We start from the raw sequence: 27,213 nt of genomic DNA, 5'->3' as shown, positions 1-27,213 counted from the left end.
TTTTTCCTTTTTCCTTTTTCCTTTTTCCTTTTCATTTCCTTTTCTTTTCTTTTTTCCAAGTTGTTTACCCTAGATTTACACTCCTAGTCCAGAAAGCAGAGGTTTGGCTACATTATGTCTACTTAAACTATAGCCCAAAATGGGACAAAAGAGAAAATATAAAACACTACCCAATAAAACCTCAGCACTAACTTGTGATCACATCACAATGAGACACATTTGCACATGTTATTTCCTGGCTACCTAGAGTAGTCTTGGAACAAGAGAAACAGCCTTTTTTTCCCCTAAAAAAAAAAAAAAAAAAAAAAAAAAAAAAAAATAAGAGCATTTCAATTACCATAATAATACAAATTTTGGTCCAGATAAAATTTGAAGGAATAAGGAAGTGTGCCTAGATAAGAATTTCCTTTTCTTTTTTTTTACAGAACAGAAAGGTAAAGAAGGATGGATATTTGCCCTTGATGACACTTGAGTGCTTTGACAGTGACATAACACTTCACAGGCATCTCTATTTTATATATTGAAGAGAGACAGCTCATCAGATACACAAACTATAAATCTAAACTGTAAATTCTTCCTATCCAGATGTCTGTTACACTCACCCCAAAAAAATTATATGAAAAAAAATATTATTTTTGTCCTCTTCTGTGCTTTTTACTTATTAAAATGTAAAATTTGAGACATTTGATTGAGATGTTAGATTCTTAACACACTGAATATCTTTTGTTACAACAAAGTGAACTCCCTAAAAATTTTAACTCAAAGCCAACAGGTAAGGTTCAGCTGGAAGGGACTCTGACATTGACTCCCTGTATAACCTTAAGGAAATCTCTTTTTTCTTGTGTTCCTCCACTGGGAGCTATTAGAGTCAATTCATTAATGTGCACAAATGTGATTTAAGACCATCAGACAGAAAATATTAAAGGAAAACCACTGTCATCATAGATTTACATTAAATTATCTTAATAAACTGAATACTATGCTGTCTTTAGTTACAAAGTTAAAAAAAAGGTAGGCAGGCAGAGTCACACTATCCTATAACTAACAGGGCAGGGAGATCTGTGACAGGAGATGGACAGTTTCACAACAACTAAAACTTCAGAGGCTTTCTGCAAAACTACAGGTGAAAGCAATGACATGTTTCATTTAGAGGCTTCCTAATACTGTTTGTCTGGGAAAAAAAAAAACACAAACAAACCAAAAACCAGAAGAGAAAGAAGGTAGCAATTACTATTGGGGAAAATATAAAAGATGACTGCTGTGTGTGTGTCAGGCATTGGGGAAAATTACTACTTTGTCTTTAGCAGAGAGATGACATTATCCCTGCAGCCAAACAGAAGCTACACTGTAAATGCAAAGTTCAGATATATTCAACAAGAAGAGGTGAGAAATCCAGCTGGATTAGAAACAGAGCCATTCCCAAGCTAATTTGGATAAAGAAGTTTTGCTAACAGTCTAGGCTGCATACAGCAGTTTACTAGTCACTTAGAAGAGGTGGTGGTACCATCCCCATTTTGGAAGCTCTAGCAGGTTGGTGATGGGAACCACCCAGGATGACGATGGGAAGCTGAGTGGTCACAAGCACAAGAGAGATAGTTGGCACTGGGCTTTTTGCATGTATTTAAATGAATGATAGCCCTGTGCTGCCAAATGGAGAGACTGTACTTTCCTGTTTGGGAATAGATTCCAGGATTGGAATGGTCTACAATGACCCAGTAGGCATATCCCAAATAAAATGATGGCTTATTGGGTATGTGAGCTTTTCACATTTATGCCTGGATTTCTCTATATGACTGCTGGCTTGGAGGGAAAGACCCGAAGAGTCAAAAAAAAAAAAAAAAAGGCAGCACAAAAGCCCAAGGGAAATGGGGCAAAACTGTAATGAGAAAAAGGAATAAATAAATGGGAAGTGGTATGTAAGCAGCACTTAAGTCTGTGTGAGGTTAATACCAACCATTTACTCCAAGCTAAATAAATGCTGCCTGGGGACTGAGATTAGAGCAGGCAGCTCAGGGGAGGCAGCAGCTTCTCAAAGCTGGAGCCAGGAGGAAGCTCTGGGAGCTCAGCAGTCTGGTGCACATTTTTGAGCATTAGCCCCATCTGACCAAAGGGAATATGATGTTCACAATAAGGGTGAAAACTCTCCATGCCCCTACTATGTCTATCTAATGCAGTGCCATCATGCTGCCAGCCTGTGCAGAGATGTAATGTCATTCTGTCATATTACCATCACAGAGTCTCAGAGCAACTGGAGATGTCATTAGCCCTGTCCAAACTCAACACCTTGTGTAGACAACAGTTTGAAATGCCTCTTTCCCACTTTACAGTCCCAGTTCAGAGACAAATAAGCAGACAGTCAAATGCAGATCAAAATCCTCTTTTGAATACTCTGCCTCTTGTAATACTTCTGCTTTTTCAGAAGCAGGTATTGGATAAAACTGCTCAGGCACAGCCTTCAGTCAGAAGTAGGAGCCAAATTATTAATTTACTTCTTCTGATTCTAATTACATTCTACCTCCAGACATGTAGTCAGGCTTTTATTCACCTAACTGCTTTATTCTCTAACTAGCAATTCATCTGAAGAGGTTTTCCTGCAGGATTTTCACTGTAAGGATCTTTTTTTTTGTGTTAGAGAAGGAATTCACTGCTTCAGTGCAACACTTTTGCTCATTAAAAATAATTTCTCAGCAAGTTTAGTTGCAGTAGCTTTTCAGTCATATTAGAGACCCTGTTGCAGCATTACTTCCAGAGAACATGCTAAAGATCAGCAGGGAAAATGAAAGGGAAAGAAGAAAACAAGAGGCTGGAAGGACAAGAGAGATTGCTGCAAATTATAAGCAAGCCCAGACATGCTGGTGCTCACTGGGGTACTGATTCAACCAGCCCTTTGAAATGTGTTTGACCATAAAGTCAGTTTGTACCCTCAAAGGAATTTCTCACCTACTCACAAATACAGTTCTCTGTGTATTTTCTCTCTTGCCTCATTCTCTTCCTGGCTCCCTTCCCCCTTACATCATCCCTGGCTTTTTACCTTTACTACCACGTCTTCTGTGCTCACTGGAGATGCTTTGAAGCTTGCTTTCACAACATAGACTCATTCCAATCTTTAGGGAAATGTGCTACAGAGAGAGCAGGGAAATGTGCTACAGAAAGAGCCTGTAGTTTATATCAGCAAATTTGCTAACACAAGCACATCACCCCAGAGAGATGGCATGTTCAGCTGCCAGTGAGTTTACTGCAGCTCCTTTGCTTTTGGAGCAGACAACTCCCTCCTCAGGAAGTTTTGTGTGTGTATGTGTTTTGTGGGGCAGCCCTGCAGTAGCCTGTTTGTTACAGTATGTAATATTAATTGACAACTTTCAGTGTAGCTCCTGGTTTTCAACTAAGTAAGACAACTGGCACAGTCTGGAGATGAAGAAAGATTATTTCAAGACACAAAGCATGTTAATCTCCCTTCTGACTTAAGCACAAGCACCAGTCAATGATTATTTCTAATATACCACATAAATAATGACTCACATTATTCAGTGAAGCATCAGCTTAGACAAATACAGAAAGTAGCAGTGTACTACTTTTCATTCAGTGGGCCAATTTCACCTCCAAGGTAAGTCAAAAGCCTTCCTGAAGCTCTTAATCAGTTGAATACAGCTTTGTTTTAATAAAATCAACATAGAGTTCCCTTAGTGTAAAAGTGCTAATCACTGCAGGCAATTCATGATTGTACAATGACATCTACTTTTCTTTAAGCAGCAGAACAAGGAGGAGTGTGGTAGCCTCCTGGACACAGGAAAAATAATGTGAATCTTCAGCCTAAGGGAACATACTAAAAGATCAAACAAGAAACTGCTGTATTTGTTTAGAGAGGGAATATTGCTCTAACCTAAAGAGTCAATATGCCAGAAACCACCCTGCCTGAGGTGAAATGAGACATAAAGCTACCAGGAGTGTTCTGCAGGGGAACAACCAGTGCTGCAGAAGGAATTAACTAGTTGTGATTTTCTAGACCTTTTCCATCTTTAGTCTTATCGAAAAGAGCTGTCATGGTCATTGTGGCCATGTAATCTCCTAGGAAGACAAGGGAATATAAATTTGGGCCTCCAGGCTTCAGAGGGTCATGTCAGTGTTAACTACTGACTTCTTTGTACCTCTGCTGCATCTCAGGAGTTCTTTGATTCACTTCTAGCTTCCTGCTTCTGGCACTGGTAGGTGAGAAATGGCCCTTCTACCTGCTTTTAAGCCCTGGGAAAATTCTGCAGTCTGTTTTATCTCTATTATCTGTTCAGCTGGTGTAATTGGGTTGTTTCAGGATGGATGAAGCCAGAACTGAGAAATAGGTTTCCATGAGTTACTGAAAGGAGAAAATGTAAACAAAATCTAAGACTTGAAGTTAAAATCTTAGACACTTCCCTCTCTTCCAAAATCTCATCTGTAACACGTCAGGAAAACAGATGGTGTAGAGTACAAAAACATATTGAGAGACTGTCTGTCCTCCTCAGAGTGGTCCAAAGGTGATGATGATAATGCCTAGAGAGCATCTTTCACCAAGAAGGGGAAGAAGTAGTTTTTTCATTCAACAAAAGATGGAATTTAAGCAAAGAGAATGTGAAATGAGAAGGCCAGCATCAAATAGCAGAGGCTGAACTGAACTTATAAACAGATTTTCTAGATGTCAGGCTAGTACCCTCTCCCAGAAGGTGTGCTTAATAAAGCACTTAAAAGAAAAATCAAGAAACTGCTACACAGAAAAAACAACCCCACAGAACTGTGGAAAAAAGCTAGAAAGGATGCACTGGAACTTCCTTTTTCTAAACAATTAATGGGATTACTGCTGGCCCTTGCATATGCAAGAATATATGAATACCTGAAGAGAAACAAGCACAAACTGGCAGCACTGGTATAAGAAAAAGCCTCAAAAGCATCTGTCACTCTTACCTGTCCTTTATTGAGTGCAATATATGGCTTCAAGCAAGACTTGCCAAAACCAAATAAATCACCAGCCCATGGGGTAACCATTGTACACTAGCCCAAATTCAAACTGTCTGACTTTTTTTACCTGAGGCAGCATAGTTAGCATCACAATCATGCTGGCCAGGACTCATCCATCATCACTTAGGCCTTACATCTGAGAGAGTTAATTAGATTTCCTTCAGAGTCAATGAGGGCATTTCCAAGGCTGAATTCACCTGGTGTCTTTTAGATGTCCATTTTAGAAAAAAGGGAGAGAAATACCAAGTTCACATCCTCCCATGCTTAACCTCCAAATTTGAAATGCGTATCAGCGCATAAATACACATCCTTTACTGAACTGATTCTTAGTCAAATAGATAAGAACAGAGGATTGAGACAGATTCACATAAAATTCAAGTAGTAAGAGCTAAAATGAAAGGTTGCAGGAAGTCCTCTGTAGGACTTCGCCTTCAAAGGGAAAGCTGGTGTGCCACAAAGACCAGCAATGGTAATATACTCCACTAGATACATTCCCCTGTTTTGATGCATACTGCCAGGAGGAAAATGGTAAGACTCCATACTGTGCTCCACCAGGATGTTTGCCACATAATTTAGCGTATACACAAGGTAGGTAATGCAATAGGTCAACATAGAGACTGGTTATTAAGTTCAATTCTGCAAATGACTACAAATCAAGACTAATTAACTAAAAGTTAAATGACTGCAAATCAAGACTAATTCCAACAAGAGATCATCAGAACTCCAGCACTCAGACTTCAGCCAGTATAAGTTTTAAGCCAGTATTTACTCTGAGGGCAGGGGCTTAGTTTGGTAAAACGAGCTCTTTCTCATGAATTCAATGAAGACAAGGCTGTTAGCAGTGACTAATCAGAACAGTCTCTTAGGAAAAAGGAGAGCTTAATTACCTTAGTGCTCTACTCCGTGACTTTCCTAGACAAACCACACACTGAAAGATACGTGACAATGTGGGTGCCAGAGTTTATATCATCATAAGTTTGGGACATCCATACTAGTCATGAGTTTGATTCCTGTCTCCCTCTTTTCTGAAGTGCATTAGCTACTATGGAAACAGTATCATTAGAATGGGCAGGGATTTCTGACACCAAGATGAACCCTGTGCTTATGCTAAACGATATACCTTCTACGCAGAGCTCTAGCTAAATCTAACCTTGGCACATTAACTAACCCAGGTCCCTCATACACAATCTGAAGTACATTTCTATACAAAGGAGGTAATTCACTAAAGCTTTATAGTTTTTTCCTACTCCTTCCCACTCTTGTCTGGTGGTGGACTTCTTGTACCCTATAATGTTATGAAAGCAGCAAACTGCACAACATATAGCTGCAATGATTTGCAATGTATATTTAGTTAAGGCTGAGGAATACTTCCATGCTCCAGAAAGACTAGAATCCCTCTGCTGAATTACAACTACAATGTAATTAATTTAATTTTTTATGCTTCCTGAAATTCTCCTTTTGAAGATGCTGCAAGAGATGCTACCTCAGTTGTATCAAGAGACATACAGAGAAGCCAGAATTTTACATCCTCATGTTTAACGCTACTTACTAAAAGACTAAGACACAAACACGATGAAAACCTGTCTTTAAAAAAAAAAATAAGGGGAAAAAAAAAGGCAGTTCTCTTTAATTAAGAATCCTATCAAATCCCATAAGCTGACTGAAAATTTTTATAGGGGAACAATGAAACAAGAAATTCTCGGCTCAATCAAATCAACGGCTCATCTGTTTCTGTATCTAAACGTGACAACTGCCAAATGTTTCGAACTATTCCCTTTCTGCTACTGCCATTCATTTCACTGCTATTGCACTATAACCTGCACTGTTATATTCCTCCCAATGCCAGTCTGCGATCACAGATAGGATGATCAATTTGGAAAAGCTTCAAATGCTCCAAAATATTTACCAGATTTTAGAACACCTGGAAAGCTATGAAATAATAATAAAAACAACAATTATAGCACATATTGCTTTTCCAACAGGAGTGTGCTTGTGATTTATTTAACTTCCCCAGTCTTCAGTAACTACAGAATAAATTCTGAGGTATTATAAGGAAAGCAACTGTCTGGATCTCTCATACAAGCCCAGAAGCGTCTGGAATACCTTTGCTTTAGCAACCAATCCTACACCATTGTGGAGACCCAACAGACTTAGAAAATCTCAGCGAAGCTTCTAAAACAGGAAGCTTGAAAAATTCAACTAATCGCATTGTCGTACTCAACCCTCAGAATATCATTTTTGCTCTTCTTGCAAGAAGCAGCAAATGCTGTCAGTATCTCATTGAAGAATATGTACGCCCTAGTTTACCAGTTAATTCTGAACAGCAACCTCCTGTGACTGAAGAAGACTTTTTTCCCCGCCTGAAATAGTATAGTTGAATTAGATATTAGATATTCACCCACAGTAAATTAGACTTGATTGATTAAAGTCTACCACTCTGCAGAAATAAAATTAACTTGAAAACATCATGTGGCTATTAACTTTTAACAAACAGCAGTCAGAAAAGTCTGAATGTATAATAACACCTGAACTGCATATTGCAGTTGAGAAACAAGTTGAGGACTTGGGCTCCCCCCTGCAATAAATGGTTGCAATGCTCCATGTTTGGAAAAATAAGGACAACTAACCACAGCAAAACAGGCATGTGCATGCTTTGCTTTTTTCTTCTTAGCTAGAAAATTTCCAATGCTGCCTTTGAAATTGCTAGCAATCTGTCATTCTTTGACAAGGCTGTTCTGTCTACTATTTGTTGTTAAGCAGAACCAAAAAGGAGTCTGAGTCTGGTGGGAGTCTTACATGTCATAAGCCTTGCTGGAAGAACACCACCAACAAACTGAGGCTGTGAAGCCCAAAGCCCATGGCGGCTGCACAGCTCTCCCCTGAACACTAGTCAAGGCCAGTGGCTGAGTACTAAGAATTAAAGTCCCCAAAGGACTGTAGAAAGGTCAGAGGCACAGCATGCCTGTGCAGCCATGACAGGTGGTTACTACAGCTCCATGTCCACACGAGCAATTCTCATTCACAATTCTCAGCAGATAATTTGTTTACCTGGGACAGGCACATACCTGTTTACCTGGAGGAAGCAATGATACATTCTTCAGGAGACTGCTGATCGAATTATAATGGTTTTTCACCTTTCAGTTTGTGCACACACAGACATTTTTGAGCCTTTCTTGTAGATCTCTGTGAGGTGATTTTAAGCCAAATGACAATAGGCTTGCTTTACTTAGTTACTTTTTATATAGTTTAGATGTAGTCTGCCCACATCTATAAGTCAAGATGTAAAGGCATTCCAGTAGTTATTTTCCACACCCTACTATCAAATGCACCAACTTAAAATAAAAAGCCAGTTCATCAACCATTTTTTACAATAGTGATCACTGTTGTGAGGACACTTCCATGTTCTGTTAACCTTAATCTCCAACATGAGAAAAATGTGCCATCATGCTCTAGTATTTGCATTGCACTTAGTGGGGCTAAGACAATATTCTGATGCCTGGATGCTGCAGGTTGGCCTTTCAAGACATAATCCTGAATAACCATAGGATGAGTGAATCTACTTCTGCCTGCATCTCTCTGTATCCTATTGCCATGTGGAGCTCATAGGATTGGGAAGAAAGTCTACAGAGATAATGGTTACAATTTGCAAGGGCTTCTCTTTGTTTCACTGTCTGAGCTTGTTTGCTGAGGCGGCACTAATTGCAGAACAAGGCTTCAGCTCAAGGGGCCTCACAAGCAGAGATGCTTGCTCCTGAAGCTTAATTCCCTGATTCGTGACCTTGGAACAGCAGGGACAGGGGAGAAGAGGGAACACACATATGACAGTTGTTGCCATGAAGATGGCAGAGTGGCCTGAGGGTTCAGGACACAGATCCTGTCCTCAGTTCTATTTTCTACTGGATGTCAGCTGTGGACAGTTCACAAAATCTTTCCTTGGACTTAAGACTGTCTCATAATGGTGATGATAAAATGCTTTGATCTATTTGGAAGACAGAAAATGCAAAAACGTTTTGTAGCATCTCATTATTAAATATAGGACTAGACAAACACCTCTGAATTTTGTTATTATTCAGATAGATAAATATAGAGCTGGTTGCATTGAGTCCCTTCTGTGTTTTCCTTCTGTGAATATTATAGCAAGTGACATGTAATGTGGAATGAGGAAAAAAAAAAAGAGGTAAAAAGAACAATTTTAAACTTGTATCAAAAACTGTTCAAAGAAAAAGATTTTTTGATTGTGTTAGCTCATTTGCATTTGAGACTTGACTTGTCTTACAGGAAAAACACAATGTGATTTTACAGTAAAAATAATAGCAATAAAAAAACCTAATTATAAAGTCTGCTTAATTCTCCTATAGCCAAATCCCTGAGTAGCTTCCTCCTATGTGGCATCTGAAGAACCTTCTTTTCTCTTTAAGGATCTAGAGTTCTGCGTACAAGTATAAAAGTAATTCAAATCACACCACGCTTTCATAGGTAACTAAAGATAGGGATGGTAGCGGGAACCACTGCTAAGGTACTAACTGAACAGGAGAATCAAACTCCCAAATCTCAAAGAGAACAGTACTAATGAGGGACATGAGTGGGACTAACTCTTCCCAGTGAAGGTAGGAGGTATTGTCTCTCCAAAAGGGCAAGCGAAGGACACCTTGTATCACTGATTTAGTCTTCCAGCTGCACAAACCCAGAACCACAGAGCCAACAGAAGGCCTTCCTTCCTGCCACCAGAGTATGCAAAAGGCAGCTCCAGCACTGTTATGCCAGCATGACCAAGAGGTCCCACACCTAAGAAAGTCCTGATGGGGCAGAAAAAGGCACAGAAGACTCCATCTCCAAACAACAGCAGGTCAAACTTCCACATGTTGTTCTTTTGGTTTGGTCCTCTCCAGCTTCATCTATGCTCCCTGCTTATGACACATGGGTAAATCAGCAATCACATGGCACATGCCCCCTAACTTAGTGAATTCTAAGTCCAGCACCTCAGTATCAGTGGTTCCTTAGGTTTTACTGCCTTCTAAAGACAGAGAAGGAGCTAAATTACCTCCCTATGCATCTAACAAAAAAAAAAAAAAAAAAGGAAAAGGAAAATTCATGCAGTACATTTTGTCCTTCAGGCAACTAGCAGGGTCAGTCACAACAAGTAAAACATAAGAAAGGCTGATTTTTGGAGACTTGAACCCCAAAATGTCATCGTGCACCTTGGGGGGAGGAACTTTGCTTACTTTTCTCACAAACAACTTCAGTTTCCCCTACCAGGACTGATGGAAGAATTATACTCACTTCACAGTAAGCAGAAGTCAAATTTCAAAGGAGTTTTACATCAGTAGAGGCAAGTGAGGAGAGGTAAAGATGCCGAAGTGAGATATGTTCAAATAACACAGAAATAATGTCCAGTCTTACATCTTTTTTTTCAGATTTGCTATAAACCTTACAGAAACTAAAATAATAGCAATGGGAATCAAAAGAAAAGAGACTAGGAAAAGAGATACACAAGTACTAAACATTATGTGGTACACAGTAGCCACTATCAAGAGGTCAGAAAGACAGAAGGACTTCTGATTTTATTCCTGGACCTCCCACATCTTTGCCAGTTCATCTTCAGCAAGTCATTTATAAATCTTCTGTACATCCTATTCATAGTTTATAAAAGGGACAAAAATACTTTGAGTTCTTCATACAAGAAGTGCTGTACATGACCAAAGTATTATAATTACTATTAATCCATAGGATTTGCATTTAAAAAAAAACAACCAAAAAAATCCCAAGTCTTTCTTAAAAATAAGGGGTGTAAGACTGGGCTATGATCCTGGAAATGTTCATAATAAGATATTTCTGAGGATATTAATTTATGGATCACTTTTCTCCTATACAGCTGTTGATAGTTGGAGATTGATAGTCTTCACAGAAAAGAGAGAGCCTTGGCAGTAAGATTCCAGAGCACCTGGCAAAAGAGTACAAATTGCAAGTGCTCCTGAAATGACAGTTTGTTCATTGGGTCACATTGGCATCTCCCCATAACATCTCACAATTTTTAACTTTTTTTCACTGTATCTTATTTGATGGAAAGAATTCTTGTAAATACAAACAGAAGCACCTTTACAGGAGTTAGTACTCCCAAATTAAATAACTTCCTTTCCCTCTTATTTACAAAGACAATGTATATTTTTATCTCCTACTGTTTCCATTCTACAACTGCAACCAAGAAAAGTCTGTAGCCTAAATGCGGTCCTGGTATCTGTTGCTGAAGGAAACCAATTCGTCCCCGACATCTGCAGTGACTACCAAATGTCTTTTGCCAAGCATCTTCCAATGTTTACATTATATAAAAATATATAATAATATTATAATATGCAATAACATATAATAGCATACAATAATGTACCATATAAAAATATATAATTATGTTACATTAAAAATAAGAGTAATACTACTAACTTCTATTATGGCCTGAGAATCAATTGAAGATGTAACATTATTGCAGGATTTGCACTCAATGATCAATACTGAAGAAAATTTCAGACTCAGAGCTGCTTCCCACAAATAGATAGGATGTCATCTAGACAAGCACATTACACTTATGTATTCTCTCATAAACATATACCAGCAGTGGTACTGGACAAGTGTGGGCTTAGCAAACCCACTGGACTGCTCTGGCCACACTGACTGCATGCTCACAGCTGTTAATGCCAAACACATTGATCATTTTCTGTTCAACATAGAGACTGCCTTCATCATTAGAGTTTCCAAGCATTTGAAGTGAAAGACTACTTTCCTCTGTTCTTATATTCCTCTTCTTAATGTAAGGATTTTTCTGAGATACTTGCTAAAGTAGCAATTTACCACAGTTTGAGTGTTCATTATTGTGAAGGCTAGTGTGTTGTGGCCACAGCAGTTTCCCTTGGTTGGAACTGTCACCATAATCTGTACTGCCCCTGTCTGTTGATCATCTCTGCCGGTCATCTCACAACTTGATTTTAGAATAGTATCTCTTTGGGAAAGCAACCACATCTGGAATATGTTTTACCCAGTGACTAGCATAAGGCAGATGCAATATAATTAAAGAAAAATACTCAAAAATTAACAGAAGCACAAAGCTCTCCACTGGCCACTGCAGTGAGCTTTAAAACCCTAAGTTGCCCAGCTTGATGCATGCCACAGGGGAATCCATTTCTCAATAATGAACTTCATATTTCAGTGTGAAGAGTTTTGGAGCAAACACTGCTGGTGTTTGCCCACCTAGAAGGTACCAGTCACTTCATTATATAAGGACCAAAGATAAAATTAGCTTGGGAACAATATGTAGCATCTTCTAGAGCACAATGACTCACATTCACACGAGACTGTCAAGCTGGAACATAAGTTATGGAGAGTGTAAAAACAAGGCTGCAGTAAAAAGTACATCTTCAGATTCTTTTGCTGAGAAATGGAGAAAACTAAAGAGCTAGGGACGTACTAGTGCTCTCCAACCTACTGATTCCACAGGGCACAGAAAACCATGAACCACAGCAGATAGATAATATTATCTCTTTCCCTCCACTTTGCAAATCACCAAACAGAAAGAATTCATGAGAAAAATTATTACAAAAGAAAGACTAAATATTCCTAAGAGAAGTCTCAGGAGAACATACTCAGAAGGTGAAACCTCTTCCTGTCAGCTCGCGCAGAGACTCCATGCTGCCTTATTCATACATTCCAGCTTAGCAGAGCCTGGAAAACATGGAATTCTGTACAGTTCTACCACTCAGAAAAAGTGTATTGTTCTCATTGTGGTACACACAGAATTAGAGAGGTGAGTAGATAAGTCTGTCTGCAAACATCTGTTTCCCTCCCTCATTTCATCTTCTAATGAAGGAAGCAACATTGCTAATTCTCACATCAGTGCATTCTCTGTCCAGATAACTGTTGCACAGCCTTGCTCATCAACTCATGAAACCAGAGGAAGGACAGACCATTTTTGGCTTCTAGTCTGGTTTTATCAACCCGAGTCCACAACAACTCATTCACCAGAAAATTATTCTTGAAACCATTGTTGGGTCCTAACTGATGTCAATGACTACAGCAAATATTGTCACAAAGCACTTTGCAAACACCGTCAACATCTCTCAGTGAATATGATCAGAAGCAGTAACCCAACTACTGTGAAGAGCTGTCAAAATATGTGGCCTGATGCCAGCACCCAACTGCTGCCGCCTCACAGCAGACCTGGCCAAAGCCCCTTCCTGACCACTATTGATACCAGCCAGCCAGGTCACTTGTCCTTATTGGTGATAACATGAAAAAAATTCACAATGCAATTTTGTTTCCATAACAGCTAAACATAATCTCTATAACTGCATCTCACAACCAGTAGGAACATTGTTCTGTACCCCAGCCTAAGACAGCAGGGAATCACTGCAAGACATGGGAGTTACAGCACTGCGTACCAATGAACAAGAATTATCCAGCAGTTTTGTCCAAGTCTGAACAAGCAGCTAGTAAAAATACCACTACGGAGACATGGTGAATCTTACTGCCACATTCAGGTGAAGCTTCCTTTCTTAAGATTTCTCTTTTCCCTTGCTGTACTTTTTGCTATGATACACTGTAAGCAATGCTTCTCACTCCTTGATTTCAAATAATTATCTCATCTTTACTTAGTCACAAATTAGTCAAGTTGCACATATTTAGTTTGTTCATTTAAATCCACATGCAACTGTTTGGCTCCCTTAGGAGATGTGAAAAGCAAAGAATGCCTTTAGTGAAAGGAGAAAATGACAGATTGTCCCTCAATGTGTGTGTGTATATATATATATACACATACACTGTATGTTCTGGCACATGGTAGGGTGTATTTACTGTATGAGGCCATATGCTTGAAGAATTAGAACAGAGGAAAAAAGCCAGTTTCTGAATGTCGTATGTCTAGTTTACATATTGTCAAATAGATTCTAAATATATGGGAAACACAGTTCATGAGATTCATAAAACACAGGCAGTCATATATAAAGATAAGTGAGTGCTCAGGAGTTAAATTTACAAAGAAAGAAGGTGAAACACTTCTAATCTGTTGGAAGACATATCACTGCTTCTGTCTTTTCAGCTTTTCAAAAAAAGCAAACCTCTCTTAAAAATCTGAGCATGCCAAATATAACAGAAGCATTTTCATAATCCTTGCATCATATGTGGATTTATTGGAGTAAGTTCCCACTTCCAGTGGTGGAATCACTTAGCACCCTAATATATCACATAATATGAATACATCTATAGTCAACTTGATGCTTTGTGTGCAAGTGTAAACACATTCAATGGATGAAAACACTGAAAGTTAAAAACCTTTTTCAACCTGACAGAAAACAACAAGGAGAATTAGCTGAATGGTGGAAAATGAAGTAAAATAAATTCTTGTGAGAAAATAGGACTCTAACTTCCAATGAGTTGGAATATGTAGCCTATGCTTGTAATCAGAAGAGATCTAAATATTCAGAAACAGTAACCAGCATCAATGCTTTCATATCCTTTGTTGCTTGTTGTTTTCTTGGGTTTGAGGCTTCTTTTATTCCTTTCTTATGTTATTATGAGGCAGAAATAGCCATGTTTTGTGACATTTCCTCCCTTCCACCAGAGTTTAAGCTAAAAGAGAAGAAACTAGTTCTTCGATAGCAACAGCCAAAGGCTATGGCCACAATTAATGCACTTGTGCACATTTGTCCATGTCAAGTATTGCCTTGTGAACTCATCATTAAACCAAAGACTTGGGACAACGGGTGTCCTGGGGAAGTACTACACGGGAAATGGATCTCCTCTTTAGGTGTTTCAGGTGTATAGAGAATTAGACATCCTCTTTTCAACTTACGCAGCATTGTCTTTGGAACCTCCTAACATACTGAATTAAATAGCACCATTGTGAAATGACCAGCTCTCCGATTTTGCAAAGTTGTTCTATTAATTAAACAGCTGTGAATAATTCACGTTACTAGAGAACAATTAAATTCATTTTAGTCTAGCAAATTATGTCAATAAAGGACTTGATTGCACATCAAATTGTGATCTTCAAAAATGTCCCCAAACCACAGATGCTTTAATAAGTGAACTTAAAACCAATGATCTTCATAAAGAACAGATTAGGTCTGGTTCTTTCATGGAAGCCCATTCTTACATCATGATAGCACAAGGGATCAATTATACAATTTATTCCATTATACTTCAATTAACTGTTGCCTACAGAATCTCCAGTTTTGACAGGCCTCATTTCCCATTCCAGACTAGCCACTAAACCTCTGTGAAACCTAAAATCTCTTCCCATTTCTGTACCTCAGTTTCCCTTCCTTTCAGATATGAGGATGATGACATTGGTATCTACCTCAAAGGAATTCTGAGGTTTAATTCTTAGATGACTTGAAATCATCTGAGCTGTGACATGTGGGTAGAAACTATGAATTATTAGCAGATGTTGCTGTTAGAGTGACAACTCCTTACATTTTAAAATCTCACATTTTTGTGTGAAAGAAAAAAGAAACACTCTTGGTTTCTACAGCAGACCTTAGATTGTGATTTTATTTTGACCTTCAAGATTCTTTTAGATTTATTGTGCAGAAAAAGAAGATTGAGAGCAAGGGCTGGAGAAGCATCTGAAAATCACAGAGAACCACTTCTCAGTCTTTCTTCTTAATAGCCTCTTCCGACCTGCAGCACTGACCTCTATTAACCATCATTATGGCACTTTGCCCCACTGGTTAGGAAAGGTTTTCTCCTAGTGTGCTGAGCAAGTACAGTCTCCAGCCAGCACAGGCAGGACTTGATGCATAATGGGAAACAAACAGCAAAAATGACAGGACAAAAAGGACTTTGACAGAGAAAGATTGATGTTGGCAAATGGAGAAGTGTCACAAAGCTGACCTCATGCTTGCCAAATTCCAAAGCCACATTTGTCATCTGTGGCACTTTCTCCCTGGTGCAAGCTGCTTGTCAATGGGACTAGTTCAAGTGTTCAGCAGGTGAGGAGGTGTGGATGTGAAGAAGTGAAGACATCATTCTTCATTACTCACTTCAGAAAGGGGGAAAAGAAAATAAGAAAGAGTCAACCACAGTACAGTCTTGATTAATTACCAGGTTTGCCGGTGACAGTGAAAACCAGAGGAGGGTGAATCTTATTGCTATATACACACAGAGCAAATACAACTTCCCTGAGAACCATCAGTTCAATGAGGCAAGAATTAGCATCTGGATCACAAAGGCCTGCAGGCTGAAAACACAGACCAGCAAAGCCATCCAGCCCCTTTTTGCTCTGCATTGCTGCTCTAGGCCTCAGATCTTTCTGATGGGCAAATCTCAAGGACTGGCAGTAGCTTTGGCCTTCCAGTAACCAATATGTTTCATAGGCAGTTACAAATATGCATGTTGCATGTACAGACTGTGAGAACAATTCTGTTGTGTAAAACTGAAATGGTTGCAGAGGATTTAAATACTTCCAAAGTGCAAATCACATGAAATTGTGATTTTTCTTTTATCTTTCTGATATCTACCCTAATTGTAGATGAAGACTCCATTTGAAAATCCTGCCTTTATTGCAAAAGTGGCCAATATCTGATCTCTCCTTGTATTCTATTGCAAATAATTTAGAGTGCAATTATGCTAGGAAAGCAGCTCAGTTAAAAAGCCATTATGGGTCTCATATCATGTACACTTAGTGTTCAAGAAAAAATGCTGCTTTTTCCTTCCCTAATTGCCAACCTTGTAAACTCAGCCTGTGATCTGAAGTTTACACCCTTCCAGCTCATATATCATCTGAAATAAAGAATTCATTTTTGGACTTTGCAATCAATTCTATAAAAACACGTAAGCCATGAAGAAGATATATCTTTCTTCTCTAAAAGTTCTGCTGACTTTATTTAAAGTGAAAAATACTTCAAATGCATCTTGATTTCTATGTCCTGCAGTTTTAATTCTGCAATCACAAAGGGTTAAAAATTGTGCCTATTATTATTTGAGCAAATGGGCTTAAGATCACATTCCAACAGGTTTCAATCACTGTGGCAGCTACTGGAAACCACTTGTCCCATGTTCGTTCGTAGTAAAATTACTTTCAACAGTGGTTGAGTGGGGATTAGACCAACTGATGACAATCATTGTTAAATTACAGGTCGCTTTCCCAATACATACTAAGTATGAATCTTTGCAGTACCCTGAATAAATACTCTGACACAGAGGATCTGGACTGTGAACAATGTATTTACACAGTCCCTGAAAGAAGGAAGATTTTCTGAGCTTAAAGGCAGGTATTCAAAGGTCCCAATAGGTATAGGAGTCTAAAAAAGCATACCTACCAAAGTGGCCTCTTCTAATCTCCTCCCACCGTGTCATCTCCACCTGAGGAGTTAGGCACAAGGACATCCAAAAAGCAAACTATGCAAACATTCAGCACAGCTAAGTTGGCAGTACTTCTGGGTGCACACAGGAGCAGAATAGGAGACCTCTTAGTAAAATTTCACCAGAAAATGCAGATACATACGATGCCCTAGGCAGCTATGCTGCCTAAACAGAGGTTTCGGTATTATTTAAGCTGCACTTTAAATCACAAAGTGCTTTTGTGAATGCCGACCACAACTTTTTGCCACTGAGACTTCCTATCAGCCTGTGAGCAGAGTATTTCACACTCTTCAATGTATGTATCCTCTCAAAATATGAAGGACACAACTAAGCCCTACAGTATGACCAGAAAAGAAAGAAGCAGATGGAGGAGCATCTTTCAGAAAGCCATGAACCAGCTGTATCCAAGCTGTATCAGAGTCAGAAGCAGCACATCTGGAAAGTACTGTGTCCCTGATAAGAGGCAGATATCAGCAGCTATATATGGATAACACAACACTGCTGTGAGGAGAACAACATATATCTCTGCATGGATCTGTTCTACACATTACAGAGACACCACTCATGTGGAACTGGGCCAATGCACCCTGCACCGTACTCAGCTGTGTAGCACTGAAAGACCAGTCACTGCGCAAGGTCACTTTACTCCTCTACACAAAGTATGGGAAATATGAAAAACCTAAACTCCTAAAAATGGCATCACTTTCATCTCCCTTCTCCCCCTGCCCTGATTATCATGTTAAAAATGGTCCCATCTCTTCAAAACATAAACACTGTCACCTTCAAAGCACACGTGTTTTCTCAGTAAAAATGAGTCACTTTCTAAGTAAAGGTAAACTCTCTTCAGAAGCTTTGTACATCTTTTCATGAAAACCTGCAATACTTGTTTTATCAGGGTTTCTCACGAAGCAGGTGGAGCAAAATCCAGAGAAGGAAAACTGTAAAGATTTGTGCCTTTTAAATTTCTTTTAATTTTACCTTCTTCTAAATTGCAGCTCAACATGCAGAAAATATATACTACTACTAGGGCCTGTCTTTTCCTTGACACACTTTATTCATTGATCCCACGTAATGAAAGCCAACTTGAAAGAGTGTTCTACTTTGCATCCGTTTTTCATGTTCACTGGCTCTCAGCATCCCTCACTGCAGCTGGTGCCTCAGTACAGCTCCACAGATCTGTCCCCTCCCCCCATCATTTCCACTCTCAAAACACCCAAATCTGCTCTCAAGCAAAGAAAAAGAAATATACCTCCAAATGCCTAATGGTCTTTCCCCTTCACCCCTTCTTGCTTCCAGGTAAGCCTCCAAGTTATAGCCACTATCCTTCTTCCTGGCCTGACAGTGAAGCCTGACAACACTTTCGCTCAATCATCTTAAGCTGTCAGTCATTATGAGTGACATGCCAACTCACAGCTTGAACATATTACACCCACAGGAATCCCACCACTGTCTAGGCTACACAGTGATAGCTTCTGACCAAATGCTCTAAACCAGGCCTGGGCAAAGGGTCTGAGGCAGAAGAACACAACAGATGTGCCACCACCAGGTTGGCACTCTCCTATACCCTATGGCCATCTCACAGCTCCACAGCAATAGCAGGAATGAGATTTAGATCACAAGACTGCTGAGGCAGAAACTGTATATTTTATTACGTGCAAATTTAACACACTGTATGACACATCTTTATCTTTGTGCCTGAACTAATAGAGAATCTCCATCAATGGAGAGAAGTTATGACACAGCTGAGAGACTCTGATTCAAGCTGCTAAAGGAACCCATATACAAACGCACAGTTCATCAGACAAGGAAAGACCTTCCTACCTCTTGTCCCAGTCCTCAAACCAACTGTTTCAAATGTTGGAAAATACTTTTAGTTCTTCCCTATTATTCTTCCATATTTGCAGCTGATAATACAGTCACTATTGAAAGTGGGAAGTGAAAATTGCCTAAGAAACTAAAAACGCTATGTTGTTTCAATTGCCCAAACATGAACCAGAAATACCAGAAAAGGTACAAGAAAGACTTTCCACTTTAAAAATCGACTGTGAGTACCTAGATGATAGTGGTAAACTGACAGAAAAAGGTAAAGAAGTTCTAAATAAATGATGAGGGGATCTTATTCTTAGTCCTGGAACTTAAGCAGGATGATGCCTGCATACCATGCTGTCCTGTGACTTCCATGCCGAGCAGGCATAAACTCTCAGTGCTCTTTGCACTGGGTGACAAACTCCAGGGAACGTAGCCTGAAAGAAATGCATCCCCTGCGTTCAATACCCACAAAAGCAACATCAAAGTCTTGTCATTTAATGTGTGCTCAGATGTTTATCCCCACTCTGCTTAGGCCGCTAAAAAGTATGGATCAGATGCTTAATGTTTTTAACAGCCACCTAACACTAGAATCAATACTGCCAAACACCATGGGTTGTCTCTCATTAATGCCCTTACATCAGTGATGTCCCTGATTTAACAAACTTTTAATGGCTTTGAACATTTGATCTATACACTTCACTTGCCTAAACAGAAAGAAACAAACATCTCTTGACACACTGTAAGAAATGTGTATGGGCTATGAAACTAGAGAAAAAGCACAGTATAAATACTGGGGCAGTGGCTGCACAACACAGTCATGCTCATCACTCATCGCTGGCCTTAGCTCTTTAATTAACAGACAAAATTTCACCATTCCAGCAGATAAGTTGTAGTGACAGTTAGGAAATGCATGGTGCTCTTGCAGAAAGCAGAAAATGAGAAAGAAAGCAAGGAAGAGAGCAACTTTTGTGGGTTTTCTCATGTTTAAGGAGTAGTTTGGAGTGCTATAAATGTGTGGAGCAAAGAAGTTCTGATTTTTCATCTTTGGGGATTGTGCTACAAAGGCTTGGACTTGTCTTCTTTAGGGGTTGTGCAAAATCTGCTCCACTCCTGTCCTCCTGTCCTAATGCTGTATTCCACAGCACGGAATATTTCTGTTGGACATGGTGGTAAACTACATAGGATACTCAGAAGCCTCCTGTGATAAGCTCATGGCGTGACTACATAAGACAAGCACCCATGGGCAGATGGATTGTCCCAAAAGGGATCCACAGAAAAAACATCCCCCTCAGATCCAGCCCCTTCAGAACTATTCAGTAGCTGTTGTTTATATTCTCTACAGGTATGTGCATGTGTATATATTAATAGATATATATCCACACACACAGAGATATATACTCTCTACTCAACAACTTCCAGAAACTAATTACAGCCTTGACAGGGTGGGTCTTGCATCCTGATAAATTGCATTGCCACAACCCATATATAATCCACAGAAATGTATCTTCAGATTTCTATGCTTGTGGTCACGGCTCAGTGAAAAGCACTCTCTCCTGAAGGATGACAAACAGCATCCTCACATTTTTTAGAGTTTTGCTCTTATGACTGCATCCTAGCAGCTTATCATGTTTTTCCACAGCTGGGGTCTCCAAGGAAATTCCTTAGCACCTGGTTACTGCTGGATTTTAGATTTCACTGTGATAGAGACCAGCTCTGCACTTCCACAGGGGCTCTGCTCTCTGCCTTAATATGCAGCACAAACATTGCTCTATGGAACTCAGGAGGGCAGATGACAATGCATTGCTCTCCCTGCAGTTTGGCCTACCCATCACTTTACCTTAGCTCAATAATTTTGTTCTGGGCTTACTGTGGCTGCCTCTATATAAATACATATTTTACCTTCCACCTTTGCTTCAGGCACTATTCAGATGATATAATATTCCCTTCCCTGTGGAATATGGGGGGACAGGAATGTGGCAGCTCCTTGTCTCTAGGAGAATTGTGCATCACGCTCAGAAATCACATGGGGATTTGCTCTAACTTATTATCATCTGTAACTCAGCTGATACTTCTGTTCAGTCTTTGATTCTGCCAGCCTTATTTGTTTCCACTACAGGACACGTGCATATCTACCTCTCCCTCAAGAAAAGAAGAATACAAGAAAGAGGTGGTAGAGAGGAAGAGGAGGAAGGCAGCGCACGTATTTTCTGTAATAGCATGAGGAAGATGTGCGGGGGATGGAGTAGGGCTAGAGCTATCATCCAGTAATCACAGCTCAGGGAGAAAAGCTTGCACTGCAAGGCGTGAAACATCTTTGGAATGTGATTTTTACTTGATAACCAGGTTGTCTTTTATATTCTCTTCGTTTCCACAGTTTTCTCTTGCCAACCTATAGCACATAGGAGTATTTTCCTTCTATTACTAAAGAGGAGTTTATCTCCTGTTCTTGCAATGAAATAAAACACATAAATAAACACATTAAAAAAAACTCACAAAGAAGAACACTCTTAAAATCCAACTAGAATAGCTCAAGAAAGCAGCTAACACAAATTGAATCAAATAGGAGACAGAGATGGAGGGCTTCTGGTCTCTTGTGGATTTGCTGTATGGTCACTTTCTGTAGTAAAAGTCCTTGGGAGAGTCTGCAGACTGCTGCTCTCCAGATTTTGGAAGGGAAAATTTTGCATACCTGTATTTCTTACTTGTGTAATGACCCTCACTCATTTTTAATGTATGAAAGCCTGTAGTATCAGCATCAAATGCACTGTGCAAGGAAGTGTGCTGTGGTAAAAAGGGGTCTTCAAAGAGTCAGTTCAGAGGGCAAGTGTGGAACACCTAACAATACAAGGCAGCAGTATGTTACGATGCTACACTAATGGTAGCTCAGCCACTATCTCACCAAAGGGTGGAGAAGGAAGAGAAAACCCTGCTGCTGTTCACATGAATGACAAACATGGTCTGGTAGCATGGGGCCTGGGCTAGCAGTTAGGACATGTGGTCTTACTCCCAGCCATGCCTCTTCTCTCCAATGGAGCACCCATCACACTACACTACTACTCTGAAGGTCGATTTCTCCATCTGTATAATGGGCATTTATTGGCTCTCTTCCATGAGATCCATGGAAGACAAAGATCCACAGAAAACTGACAGATAACTGTTAATTATTGTTAAAAGGATGATTCCGTCCTAACTCCTTCAGACACACTAGTAGCATCTTAGAAAGTGAACAGCACAATCTCAGTAACGATGATCATCCCAACAGCACTGGTATGTTCAGCTCTGTATAAATCGGGCCTGGCAGCTTGAAGAGTTGCAAGGAAGGCAACATTATGTCTCCAGAGGAACGGAGAAGTGCTGACAGCTCACCAAGGCTTCCTCTGCACAGACACTAAGCAGCTTTCTGCAAATGCTCAAGCTCCCGCGAGAGGACAGAACAGTGGGAAGAGAGGAAAAGAAAAACATTTTAACATTTTGCAAACTTTTGTCCTCTTTTTTTTTTTTTTTTTACTTCTGTTGCTGTTCCATCTCCCTCCCCAGCTCCTTTTTATGACAAATTAAATAATTACTGGGCTGTAGCCCAAAACACTGAAGATTTCACATCTTGTTTGGTCTAATTATATCAGCCGGCCTGACAAAATGGTTTCATCAATGGAATTGCCTTGCAAGAGCTCCGGCTAATCAATTCTTTGACACTTAATTAAGAACTCTGCTGGTCTGTGAGGATTCAGGAAAGGGGGGGCGGGGATGTCGGGCGATAGAATGTCTGGATATGCAATGTAGAGCACAGGTTGTTAAAACCCCCGGCACAAATGGACCTCTACTTCCTCCACTGTCCCTGCTTTAATATTACTTCACACTTTATCCGTCTCTCTCACCACTTGCTTCAGTTGGGTTTTTTAATTACTTTAATCTCAGCCCTGCCACCAGTAATGGCTTCAAAACACCTCTAGGGCCTTAGATTTACTTTCAGACAGATGTTTCCAAAGCAGGCAGCGGCAGATAGGCTTGAAGCATAACACTTAAAGCTGAAAGTGCATCAGACCTCAAATGCTAACCAGACCGAGGTTCAGGCAGCATTTGGAGAGGAGAACTGAACAGTGATAAGTCATGCTGCCACAGTGAGAGGAACCCAGAGCGGGTGTACTTCCCCTGAGCCAGCACCCACCCTCCTAGTGTGCACAGTGCTTCCAGGTCTTTGCCAGCTGCAGGACCATGGCTTTCTTTTGAAAAACAAATTGCTACCAAGCAATCTGGGGATCACCCAGCAGTATAAATTGAGATCTAGGTCTGCAGCAAGCAGATGGTTGTTTTTCTTTTGAATGATCAATGCACACAATCCAGACCTTATGTTGGTTTTCATGGTTATACGGGCTTTCATCTGGCTAAGAGAGAACAGATAATGACCATTTTGGCATAAGGTTAGAAAAGAACAAACAGAGAGTATCTGATCTAGGTTAAATATTGCCATTCACTGCAAGGTTAACCCCCAAACATTTTTCTTAATAGCTCTATACCAGCAATTTAAGTTTAACCTGGATCAGTATATTTGGTGGCAGTGTGTTTTCATCTGGCCCCACACCTGTGAGCTACTTAAAAACTGTATCATTGGCCTTTTTAGCCACCAATGCGCTTGGAACAAACGTGGGTAGAGCCCTCCCCAAATCTTCGTTCGCGATGCCTAGTCATGACCTGACCTGACCTGATTTCAGAAAGAAAAGTGGCATTTATAAACAAAATCAAATTAGTAAAAAACCAACCAAACAAACAAAAACAAACACCACCACCACCCTAAAACCCAACAAATTGGCAAAAAATCCTGGAATCTGCCTGGATAAAAGTTAATCAATGTTTGAAGGAAACACATGGTAAATGCGCTCAATGTCATTTCACGTGCTAAAGCTACATCACAAAGCTACCTATGGAGCCCGAGCTTGCTGCTCTTCTCATCAAATGCCAGAGGTTAGCAATACCAGAGGTAAGCAAGAGATGGGATACATTTAGCTTGACCGTACATTAGCCAGATTTTCATTAAAATGCTTGGTTACACTGCAGATTCAGAGTCTCAGGTTCAATTCCAGTAGTGGCAAAGACTGATTATTAGGAGTTAGAAGGCCAAATCTTTTACTGAAGAGAAAGTAGCCAGCAACAGGCTCCTTCACAACATTAACACATTTGGAACCGTGACACAGAGAACTCTGTGAGCAGTTAATACCTTTTCATTCTAACCTCTCTAAATTTTGGAGTTTAGCTCTAAGAACTTTGGCTGAAAACAAACTCTTAAAATGTCTTAACCTTTTGAAATTTAGGATTGAAATTTAAAAATTCTCTTTCAGGTTCATCCAATAATCAGATGCATAATAGGAAAAGAATTAACCAAAGATGTAACTGGAAGTGACAAAGTGCATTTTGCACACACTTTCTCTACATCTGAAAGACATTAGCTAGTAACTGTAAACTCCTCTAGTTGTCTGGCCCATTCCTAGTTTGGAAAGCCTCAAGAGTCCAAACAGAACCAAAATAACATTAAAAAAAAAAAAATCCCATTTTTATGTGCAACTTGTCTAACTTTTATCAATACTAGATGGCAAGACTGGTACACGTGTGAGACTCCCTGAATCCATGGTCCCAAATGGGATAGCAAATTGGTAACAGTGGATTCAATATATACACTCAAGTTCTGGCCATTTTGAAAGACTGCAGAAAAGCCAGGCACACTGTGCAGAACCAAACGTGGAGGAAAGCATTAGGCATCTTTAGTTCTCAGCTTCCAAGAAAGTTAACGTCATCTAAGCAGCATCAAGAAAAGAGCAGCTAATTTTCTTTTTGTGAGTATTTGTCGCTGTCCTTCTCCCAGTGTTGATACTGTCACTGCAAAACCTTTTCTCTTTGAACTTACTGTCACCAGGATATACTTTTCTGTATCCCCTTCTCTCACTATTCTTTAGCTTTCAAATTTTTTTTTCCCCCAAAAAAGCAATCACCTCCACACCTCTTCACTAATTTTTCAGTTCTCTGAAAACAAGAGCTAGTGTGTTTTTACTGTCATTGATGGAGGTATGTCAATTTACCAAGTGGAAAACTTTGCTTATATTAGACAATAAACTTAATAAAAATTATATAAGTAACAATGGGAAAGTTCTTTTATTCACTGCTAAAGCAAATCTGAGTTTGTAGCTTGCAGAAAACAGTGACATTTGTAAAGAACTAGCTGACTATCTGGATCATCTGGTATCAAAAAAAAAGAACACAGCAGAGCAAATGGAACATGAGGTTAGTGAAAAATGAAATTTGGGAATTAATTAGGAACCGAATGAGAAAGACTGAAAAACTACCTTTATAAAGTTCTGTATTCATTCCAGTCTTTCAGTGTTGACTGTCAGGAAGTTAATATTTTGCTGTAAGAAATGTGTAAATCTTTCATATTTGTAATATTATTTTTTTTTGGTGGTGGGTAAAAAATTGGGAAAAAAGGAGAAAAGGTCCATTTGCTTCTTCACAGAGAATATGATTTCAAATTTCAATTAAAATGAAATGAGCAGCACGATTATCGCTATGGAGCAGGCGCCTGGTAGCGCAATAGGCCTCTTTCACTGCCATGGCAACCGGTCCTCATTGTCACGGCTACCTTGGCACTACATGTAATTGTCGATGTGTGAGCCTGACTGATAATACACAATCAATACCCCATAAGCAGCAAACATCATTTTCTGTCTAAGGGAAAGAAAAAAAAAGGGGGGGAGAATTCTTGCAAAAGAGAGAGAAAGAAGCAAAGAGAAACAAGGAAGTGAGAAAAACAGAACAGGAGAGAAGAAGGGAGACCTAACTCCAAAACACCTTTAACAATGAAACATGCTGCCTTTTTTTTTTTTCTATAAAGCAAATAGCTGGAAAAATCCCACAGCACACATGAGCACCTGCTAAGTCCTTCTAATAGTATATTAACTAATTGTTTATGCCAACATCATTAAAGCGTTATCCAAACACCACATCAACCAAGAGAATGCTTTTGTATATAATCAACAGTAATTCTGGTAATGCCAAATTCTCCGGAAAGAGCTGGCATTTGCAGTCCAGAGCAGGAAGCTGATTTTTGTATATGGATCATTAGTTTTCCAACTGGCTGAGTATAAAAACAAAACAAAAAAACCAAAAACAGCACAGGGAACAAACTGATCATAGAGGGAAAAAGGGAGCTTAGTCCTAAAACACATAGCAGAAAGTAAACCATGGTATCAGAGTGGAGACAGATGCAGGAGGATAAATGGAAAAATAAAAAGTCTGCTCAGCATTAACACTAATGCTTTGGTCACCTCATGTTCTTCTTTGAGCACTGTGTCCTTTTACCTAATGTTTGCATGCTGTGCAGTGCAATCAGGTCCCATTACTAGGGTAACACAAATTTGAGTGGAAATGGAGAATAAAAAAGGATACACAGAGGAGTACAAAGAGGAAAGTGGAGGGAAAGAAATTAAAAGAATGGTGCAGAAAGACAGGGGGAAAAAGTGAAGGAAAAAGCTTGTTGCTATTTTTTATAGGGCCCTACAGATCAACCATGCAGGCATGTTGACTTCAGTGTGAGCTACCTGCATGTTAGACCTGTGTATACAGGAAAGACAGAGTACACAAGACTGGTACCATTAGAAATGTGACTATACAGCACCAGTCACTCTTCTCCAGGGAACCGGCCAATAAGCAATACTAAAGAAATTTCAGGTCAAACTGGATGAAATCCTTATGGGGTGGCATGAAGTCTCTGTCTTGAGTTTTAAGGTATTTTATTCCTTCAAAAGTCTCTAAGAATAAGTACCAGCAAACTGTGGACTCATCTGAAAAAGTGAAGGAATAGTAAGGGAACTGGATTCCTCTAGATACTGAAACAGTGATCTCGACAACTCCTTAATGTGATCTAAGAACTCCACCAGGAAAAGCCACAGACTCACTCAACCATGTGGAGGTGAGATGCTGGCATCTCAGACCCCTGCACACCTCTGGATGGTATCAGGTGATGGTATCAGATGATACTGAGGCTGACAATAGCTAAAAAAATTGTCCATGTACCTGTACAGAATGGTA

At 39.6% G+C, this 27,213-nt stretch overlaps 1 protein-coding gene and 1 long non-coding RNA gene across 16 annotated transcripts in view; one reads left to right on the top strand and one right to left on the bottom strand.

Annotated features, from left to right (window-relative positions):
- Positions 1–1,816, top strand: part of LOC108505491 — a 13,090-nt gene extending 11,274 nt beyond the window's left edge. For all 5 annotated transcript variants that reach the window (XR_001877534.1, XR_001877533.1, XR_001877532.1 and 2 more), the window contains one exon: positions 426–1,816. This is a non-coding gene — a long non-coding RNA (uncharacterized LOC108505491). The remainder of the gene's footprint in view (positions 1–425) is intronic.
- LOC108505488 (neurexin-3) overlaps positions 1–27,213 on the bottom strand; it is a 915,200-nt gene that overhangs the window by 289,517 nt on the left and 598,470 nt on the right. The gene's annotated exons all lie outside the window — the stretch shown is intronic.

Source organism: Lepidothrix coronata, unplaced genomic scaffold, assembly GCF_001604755.1.
Source record: "Lepidothrix coronata isolate B3197 unplaced genomic scaffold, Lepidothrix_coronata-1.0 Scaffold192, whole genome shotgun sequence".
NCBI lineage: Eukaryota > Metazoa > Chordata > Aves > Passeriformes > Pipridae > Lepidothrix > Lepidothrix coronata.
This window is presented reverse-complemented; position numbering and strand designations above follow the sequence as displayed.